Source organism: Nicotiana sylvestris, chromosome 9, assembly GCF_000393655.2.
Source record: "Nicotiana sylvestris chromosome 9, ASM39365v2, whole genome shotgun sequence".
In the NCBI taxonomy this organism is placed as follows: Eukaryota; Viridiplantae; Streptophyta; class Magnoliopsida; order Solanales; family Solanaceae; genus Nicotiana; species Nicotiana sylvestris.
In genome coordinates this window covers 15,033,834-15,043,682 of record NC_091065.1, presented here as the reverse complement: position 1 = coordinate 15,043,682, position 9,849 = coordinate 15,033,834, and the positions used below count along the sequence as shown (strand labels likewise).

The following is a 9,849-nucleotide window of genomic DNA, read 5'->3' as shown; positions in this document are numbered from 1 at the left end:
CAAACGGCGTTATATACGCGTATATATGTATGTATATGTATATGGGATAAGGGAAGAGGTTATGACATTATATACGCACCACCACCTGATTAGCTGGTATATGTTGATGATATTGCCCACAATGGCCGAGATGATATGATGGGATGCCCTCAGTGGCTTGATGATATTATGTACATCCATACCTATGCATGGCATGACATTTACACGCACGTGCATGACGTTATAAACATTTCAGAATTTACAAAGTTATTCAGATTTAAAGATGTGTTTCAGTATTCCATGTTTCATCTATGTCTTTTACTTACTAATTTCCATATCTTACATACTCAGTACATTTTCGTACTGATGCCTTATTTCACGAGGCCTGCGTTTCGTGCCCGCAGGTAGGGGCGTACATAGGTCGGGTTGGTTCGGATTTTCTAATTATCAAACCAAACCAATTATATCGGGTTATTAAATCTAAAAACCAAACCAAACCAATAAAAGTCGAGTTTTTCAATCTCGGTTTTTCTCGGATTTTCGGGGGTTTTCGAATTTTTTTTCATAAAGTCTTCGTAGCATAAAATATAGAATTTGTGCTCCAAATATTTCTTTATTCCTAGTAAGATAGAACTATATAAGGTGGTTTTCAATAAAATAACATAAATATGAGATAAGTTAGGCATTGTACTAAAATATTCAACAATAAAGATAATAAAATCACGTAAAATAAGTATTATTAATAAGCCATAAATGAAAACAAACATAATTTAAAATTACTAATAAGTTTCTAAAATAAGTACTATTATTTACATGACTAAACACTAAAAGAAAAATAAATTATGCATTTTATCTAAACCGCGAAAAAGCTAAAAATATAAAATATTCAACACTATTCTCGTATAATTTAATTGAATGTTTTTTATTAGCATTAGTATTGATTTGATATTGATTAAGGATTTATTTGAGTTACTAACATTTATGAACTATAAAATTTATTGGAGCATCCAAAAATTATAAGTCCAAACTTGAAATAATATGTGAAAAGATAAGACTACGAAAAAGCTTAAGAAATATTTATAAACTACACTACAATAAATATTTTTATATATTAAATATATTTAAAACTTATATACATATAATGTCGGGTTGGTTTGGTTTCGAATTGACTTTTTTTAGTTAAAACCAAACCAAACCAAATATGGTCAGGGTTTTTTTTCCAACATCAAACCAAACCATAGCCGGGGTTTTTTCTCGGTTTGACTCAGATTATCGGGTTGGTGCGGTTTGCCAGTTTCATTTGTACACCCCTACCCGCAGGTGCAAGTAAGCAAGCTAACGGTCCCCTTCTTAGGATCCTTGATCAGTGAGAGTTGGCGAGCTTCACTTGATCCGGAGCTGCTTTTCGTTTTGGTACGATACGTTTCTATATATATATATATATATATATATATGGGTATGACGTGGCGCAGTCTCATCTTTGTACAGTTATGTTTCTAATATATATATATATATATATATATATGGGTATGACGTGGCGCAGTCTCATCTTTGTACAGTTATGTTTCTATTAGAGGTACGTAGACAGTATGTTTAGTTGGGTTGTATGTGGCCTTGTCGGCTTTCTATTTTGGATGTATAATTGTCTATAGCTGCCTTGCCGGCTTACTCATTGTATTCTGCAGGTATACGTACGTATGCCTTGATGGCAGGTTTCCTTCACGTATGTTATTTTCGTAATACAGCAGATGTTATACAGGTCCATATCTTAGACGCATGTTTAGGGGTGCTTGACAGATAGGACTCAGGCACCCGTTGCGGCCCATCGGTTTGGGTCGTGACAAAGCCATTGATGCCTCTCCAAACCAAAATTACCAGATTATTCAATTCAACCCAGAGTATCGCGAGATTAATGCTGCAATTCGGGCACGTGACCCCCCAATCACATATGCAGAACTCTTTGACAAACTTTCTGGCCATGAAATCTTCCTCAAACATGAGGAACAGAAAAATGTAGCAACCCCCATCACGGCTCAGGTTGCTCAACGGACAACACCACAGAACAACAATCAGAGTTTTGGTCCCAAGCTATCACGCAAATGGAATGGTCAAAATCAGCAAAGGCGTCAATCTAGGATGCCCTTCAACAGTCTTCACTCGAACAAGAATTTCACAAACAACTATGGATTTTCTCTATCACCTTGGCGTCCTCCACCAAACTCCAAGCCACAAATACAGTGTCAATTGTGTGGAAAGTTTGAGCATGTGGTAAATGTATGCAGATCCAAGTCTCACAATTACTTTGAAGCTAAGGCGCATTATGCTACTCGAACCATGACCAACACCAACCCTTGGATCCTGGATACCGGAGCCTCTCACCATATCACTGCTAATCCACAGACTTTAGTCAAACCACAGGACTATTCTGGTCCCGAAGAAATCTCAATGGGTAACGGTAATAAGATCCCGATTACACATACAGGAGCATCTATTCTTCAAACTCCTAAATCTTCATTTTTCCTTCGTAATATTTTATGTGCACCCTCTCTTAAAAAGAATCTGATCTCTGCCTCTTAAGTTTTGTCAACAAAATCAAACTTCTATTGAGCTTTTTCCTTTTCATTTTGTTGTGAAGGCACTGAAAACGGGGGCACCATTGCTACGCGGCCAGAATAGGGATGACTTGTATCAGTGGCAACTACAGAGCATGAACTTCAAGCCAATCCATCAAAGGCTCATTCAGCTAGTGTTACTCCTCTTACACTGTGGCATCTAAAGATTAGGACATCCAAATAACCGTCTTTTAAATTTTATCCTACATAGTTGTCACTTGCCTTATTCCAATGCATCCTAAGTTAGACTTTTGTAATTCTTGCTATTGCAATAAAAGCCACAGACATCCCTTTTCTATTTCATCTTTACTTAGTTCTAAACCACTTGATATTCTTTACACTGATGTGTGGGGTCCTTCTCCAGTTCTCTCCATTGATCAAAAGTTATACTATGTTATTTTTGTTGATCATATCACAAGGTACACATGGCTTTATACTCTCAAAAATAAAAGTGATGTCTCAAAAGTCTTTTCAGAATTGAAACCATTAATTGAGAATTACTTTCAGACCAAACTTCTCACTCTTTATTCTGATGGTAGAGGAGAATTTCAAGCTCTCAAACCCATTTTAGCTACCAATGGAATTCAACAGCTAATTTCCCCACCTTATGCCCCTCAGCGTGTAGCTTTGGCTGAACGCCGACATCGGCATATCATTGAAACAGCTACAACACTACTCCACCAAGCATCTTTGCTGCCTTCATTTTGGAGTTTTGCAGTTCAAGCAACTGTTTACTTAACTAGTTTCTGAACACGTGCGTTACACGTGTATTTCACTTATTTTTATAAAAGTTAGATAAAATATAATAAATTCAAAATTACATTCGTATTGTTCAAGGAATATTGTTGATATACTATTAGAAATTATACATATTAAAAGTTACAGCTCATTTGAGTGAGAATATATGATATTTAAGTGACCATATCTCAAATTCAAAGTAAATCAAATTCAAAATAATTGAATAATCTTCTCTATCTGAAAAGATGAACCATTACATCAACTTAGTTTATTATTTATAATTACATTATTTTAGTTTATGAGGTAAAAATATGTCACTTGGTCGCGACTACCTAACATTTTCTCATATACAATATTCTTGGTGTATATTCGATCACATTATTTTAGTTGGTTTTTCATTATTGTGTAGCTACAATATCATTATTGCTCATTTGTTATTCTCTGTCCCTTTTAATTAACGATTGTCTTAGTTGATCTTTTACGTGTGTAGTTGAGGGAAAAAGTTGGTTATAAGATTATGTTATTATCTCGGAAGCAAGAAAACTAAAGCAAAACATAAATTTTATAAATTAGTCATCAACGAACCAAAAAATACACTTCTAAAAGTACAATATTGCAAGAAGTTCCACCTTGTGCGCCATACATGAGAGGATTATAATGACAAGAGATTCGAATTTAAAAAGTACAGTTGGTATCAAATTAACCATAAGATAGTTAGATATATATGACGAGATCCTTTTTACAATACAAACTACACAATCAAATAAAAAATTATCCAGAAAAAATTAGAATTTCAAAAGCTGAGCCAAAGAATAAAGATTCAAGTTAGAAAGACGCACACCTCATTTGTGTTGATGCCCATCATAGTAAAGCTAGCCGAGAGGTCCATTCAATTATCTACAATAGCATCACGCGAATCCCTTTTTTCCCAAAAACGAAAATCCCATGATCACAAAAAATCCCATGATCACAAACTTGATGAAAACAAAATCTACCAACTTATTTCACGTGGTAGAGCAAACTCTTAAACTAACATGATTTACACGATAAGTAAGAAGCCAAAATGAAAAAATTTAAATAGAACATGTGCGAGAAGAAAAATCGTTCTATGCTATCGAAACAAAAATCACCCAGAAACAACAATAGGACTTAATATATCCTCATAAAGTAGTTGAGAATAGATCTAAGGCACTCAACCAATGTTAAAAAGTTCATTCTCGCTGGAAAGGAAAAAAGCTCAGCTCAGTGAATTTATTGTTCACTCCTTACACAATACCTATATATATTTGTATTGTATTTGTTGAAAACAAACAAAATTAAACTTTAAAAAAAGGGTTAATAATCATATGTCCAAAGGGAAAAAAATAATTCAATTTACATCAATAATAAGTAAATAATTTTGAATTATGTGAATAAAATATGATCAAAAAAATAGAAAACTCACTTTTATTTTTCCAGCAAATTAGATTTGTGCCAAAAGCATTGCATCATTTAGTCTTGATATTACTCGTTCTTGAAAGTAATGGAATTAAGAATTCTATCAAAAGTAGTCGAACATTAATCATTTCGGCTCTGCTATTGCCACCAAGTTTTGAAGACTTTCATTTTACAACATGACTTTTTTCTGATGAAATCTTTAAATAAATAGGCTTATCAGAAAAAGACAATTGTAACAACTTAAAAGAGAGACATAAATTAAGGGAAACGAATAGACATATATCATGGGGAATGCAAAAGATGTTAGTTCATAAATGTATTAATTAATTTATCAACATAAGTGATGGGTCCTTTCATTTGCTTTCAGGTTTAGATTAACCGAGATGATATTGAAATTCATATCAGTTAAATTTAAAAGAGTACAAATAGCAAATGAAGAGACATATATGAAGAGTACATTTTTGTACAACGGAAGGCTATTCAGATACAATTTGCATTGAAGAGAATTTGATTCCTATTATATTATTAATTGTAACTCCTCAAATTCTTAACTTAATACTGGTTGCTTTTTTGTAAAACATTCCATGAGTGTTTTGGTAGGGTGGAACAAATTTATCATTTATTGTACAGTAAGTTTACTTTTTAATATAAAATTATTATAAAAATATTATTTAAGAAAAGGATAAAATTGTCAGTTAGTTTTATTTGGGTAATATAGTAATTCAACTTTCATTTTTGGTCTTCTTACTTATAATTATAATATAGTATATAGTATGATGATTAATCGATTTTCCTCTTTCAAAAATACCAAAAATAGATATTCTCCTTACCAAGCTTTATTTGGATAACAACCAAATTTCAAATTAATTCGTAATTTTAGTTGTCTTTGTTACCCATGGCTGAAGCCACATTCCAAAAATAAATTAGAACCCAGATCAACACCATGTGTCTATCTTGGTTTTTCAATACAATATCACAGTCATCAATGTTTTGATCCAGTCAAATCCAAACTTTATTTTTCCAGAGATGTCAAATTTTTAGAGGGCACCTTTCCTTTTCAAAATTCAAATATTCTAATTCCAGAATATCACAGCATAATCTTTCCACATCCAAGAGCTTAGAGATATCCGAGAACTCGAATAATTTCCAAGATTCTGCACAATCTGATCTTATTCCTCCCATTCCAGTCCATAAATATGCATCTCTACGAATGGATGCTCCTACAAGTACTCCAATGACTGCGTCCAATGCTTCTCCTGAACCTCCAGTGTCAACATCATCTACGTCTCCAAGGGTAGATCACTCTAACTCTTCTTCTTCTTCTTCTTCTTCTTCTTCTCTTTGATGATGTCCATCTCATTAAAAAAGTATTAGGCATGTGCCTAATAAGAGTTTTCTTTGGTTTGGTAGCTAACCTTGTTGACTTGGTTTGGTTGGTAGCCAACCTTGTTGAATTAGTTTGGTTTGATAGCCAACCTTGTTGAATTTCTTTGGTTTGGTAGCCAACTTTGTTGAATTTCTTTGGTTTGGTAGCCGACTTTGTTGAATTGTGAAAAGTGTGTGTAAATTGTCAAATATGGTAGGCTTTAGAGAGTGAAGCTTTGGCTATAAAAGGAGAGCTTCAACTCTCATTTCTACACACCAACAAAGAGAGAAAGAAAGAGTGAGGTTTCACAGACAAGGTATAAGAAAATAGTCTGTGAGGAAAATAGAGAGTGAGCGATATTGTAGTGAGGTGGGAATATCAAAAGAGGGTTATTTCTTTTGAGTGTTGTAGTGGTCTTTGGAGTATTTATCTCCGACCTACAAAGTGTAAAATTCCTTACTATAGTGATATCAGTTGCTCCTCTCGGGGTCGTGGTTTTTTCCCTTATTCAGAAGGGTTTTCCACGTAAAAATCTTGGTGTCATTGTTACTCTTTTATTCTTGTTAATTACCGTATCTCGGTGCTACATTATTATTCCGCTTTATTACCGTGAATATTATTTTGGTAAGGGGTTTATTCCCAACAACTGGTATCAGAGCACAGGTTCTGCTCGTTCACTGAAATACTATTCACTGTCGGTAGTACTATACTTGGTGAAAAATAAAAATGTCCGGAGTAAAGTACGAGGTAGCAAAATTCAACGGAGATAACGGTTTCTCAACATGGCAAAGAAGGATGAGAGATCTGCTCATCCAACAAGGATTACACAAGGTTCTAGATGTTGATTCCAAAAAGCCTGATACCATGAAAGCTGAGGATTGCACATGAGTGAAGGTACGAATTTTTTGTCACATTTAAATGTGTTTAACGGACTAATCACACAGCTTGCCAACCTCGGAGTGAAAATCGAGGAAGAAGATAAAGCCATCTTGCTATTGAACTCGTTGCCATCTTCGTACGATAATTTGGCAACAACCATCCTGCACGGTAAGACTACTATTGAGTTGAAAGATGTCACATCGGCTCTTCTACTCAATGAGAAGATGAGAAAGAAGCCTGAAAATCAAGGACAGGCTCTCATCACAGAAGGTAGAGGCAGGAGTTATCAAAGGAGTTCGAACAACTATGGTAGATCCGGAGCTCGTGGGAAGTCAAAGAACCGATCCAAATCAAGAGTCAGAAATTGCTACAACTGTAATCAACCAGGTCACTTCAAAAGAGATTGCCCAAATCCAAGGAAGGGCAAAGGTGAAACCAGTGGCCAGAAGAATGACGACAACACAGCCGCCATGGTGCAAAATAATGATAATGTTGTCCTCTTTATAAATGAGGAAGAGGAATGCATGCACCTGTCAGGTCCAGAGTCGGAATGGGTGGTTGACACAGCGGCATCTCACCATGCCACACCGGTAAGAGATCTTTTTTGCAGATATGTAGCAGGTGATTTCGGCACAGTGAAAATGGGTAACACAAGTTACTCAAAGATTGCGGGGATTGGTGACATTTGTATCAAGACAAATGTCGGATGCACATTGGTTCTAAAGGATGTGCGGCATGTACCTGATTTGCGGATGAACTTGATCTCGGGAATTGCTTTAGACCGAGATGGATACGAGAGTTATTTTGCAAATCAAAAGTGGAGACTCACTAAGGGATCATTGGTGATTGCAAAGGGAGTTGCTCGTGGCACGTTGTACAGGACAAATGCAGAAATATGCCAAGGTGAATTGAACGCGGCACAAGATGAGATTTCTGTAGATTTATGGCACAAAAGAATGGGTCATATGAGCGAGAAGGGATTGCAGATTCTTGCCAAGAAATCACTCATTTCTTATGCCAAAGGTACAACTGTAAAACCTTGTGACTACTGTTTATTTGGTAAGCAGCATAGAGTCTCATTTCAGACATCGTCTGAAAGAAAATTGAATATACTTGATTTAGTATATTCTGATGTTTGCGGCCCAATGGAAATTGAATCAATGGGCGGTAACAAATATTTTGTTACTTTTATTGATGATGCTTCACGAAAATTATGGGTTTATATTTTGAAAACCAAAGATCAGGTGTTTCAAGTTTTCCAGAAATTTCATGCTCTAGTAGAAAGGGAGACGGGTCGAAAGCTAAAGCGCCTCCGAAGTGACAATGGAGGTGAGTACACTTCAAGGGAATTTGAAGAGTATTGTTCAAGTCATGGGATCAGACATGAAAAGACAGTTCCTGGAACCCCACAGCACAATGGCGTAGCCGAGAGGATGAACCGCACCATTGTGGAGAAGGTGAGAAGCATGCTCAGAATGGCTAAACTGCCTAAGTCATTCTGGGGTGAAGCAGTTCAGACAGCCTGTTACCTGATCAATAGGAGTCCATCAGTTCCGTTGGCGTTTGAAATCCCAGAGAGAGTTTGGACCAACAAGGAGGTGTCCTACTCGCATCTGAAGGTGTTCGGTTGCAGAGCTTTTGCACATGTACCAAAAGAGCAGAGAACAAAGCTGGATGATAAATCTGTTCCCTGCATATTTATCGGATATGGAGATGAAGAGTTCGGGTACAGACTGTGGGATCCTGTAAAGAAGAAGGTCATCAGAAGCAGAGATGTAGTCTTCCGAGAAAGTGAAGTTGGAACTGCTGCTGATATGTTAGAAAAGGCGAAGAATGGTATAATTCCTAACTTTGTTACTATTCCTTCTACTTCTAACAATCCCACAAGTGCAGAAAGTACAACCGACGAGGTTGCCGAGCAGGTGGAGCAACCTGGTGAGGTTATTGAGCAGGGGGAGCAACTTGATGAAGGTGTCGAGGAAGTGGAGCACCCCACTCAGGGAGAAGAACAACCTCAACCTCTGAGGAGATCAGAGAGGCCAAGGGTAGAGTCATGCAGGTACCCTTCCACAGAGTATGTCCTCATCAGTGATGAGGGGGAGCCAGAAAGTCTTAAGGAGGTGTTGTCCCATCCAGAAAAGAACCAGTGGATGAAAGCTATGCAAGAAGAGATGGAATCTCTACAGAAAAATGGCACATACAAGCTGGTTGAACTTCCAAAGGGTAAAAGACCACTCAAATGCAAATGGGTCTTTAAACTCAAGAAAGATGGAAATGGCAAGCTGGTCAGATACAAAGCTCGATTGGTGGTTAAAGGCTTCGAACAAAAGAAAGGTATTGATTTTGACGAAATTTTCTCACCTGTTGTCAAAATGACTTCTATTCGAACAATTTTGAGCTTAGCAGCTAGCCTAGATCTTGAAGTGGAGCAGTTGGATGTGAAAACTGCATTTCTTCATGGAGATTTGGAAGAGGAGATTTATATGGAGCAGCCAGAAGGATTTGAAGTAGCTGGAAAGAAACACATGGTGTGCAAATTGAATAAGAGTCTTTATGGATTGAAGCAGGCACCAAGGCAGTGGTACATGAAGTTTGACTCATTCATGAAAAGTCAAACATACCTAAAGACCTATTCTGATCCATGTGTATACTTCAAAAGATTTTCTGAGAATAACTTTATTATATTGTTGTTGTATGTGGATGACATGTTAATTGTAGGAAAAGACAAGGGGTTGATAGCAAAGTTGAAAGGAGATCTGTCCAAGTCATTTGATATGAAGGACTTGGGCCCAGCACAACAAATTCTAGGGATGAAGATAGTTCGAGAGAGAACAAGTA

At 36.4% G+C, this 9,849-nt stretch overlaps 1 long non-coding RNA gene across 1 annotated transcript; it reads left to right on the top strand.

The window, feature by feature from the left end:
- Positions 1-1,914: 1,914 nt before the first annotated feature.
- Positions 1,915-2,889, top strand: LOC104235805 (uncharacterized). The gene is made up of 2 exons (XR_011402455.1): positions 1,915-2,434; positions 2,615-2,889. It is a non-coding gene; the product is annotated as an uncharacterized lncRNA (long non-coding RNA).
- The last annotated feature ends 6,960 nt before the right edge of the window (positions 2,890-9,849 follow it).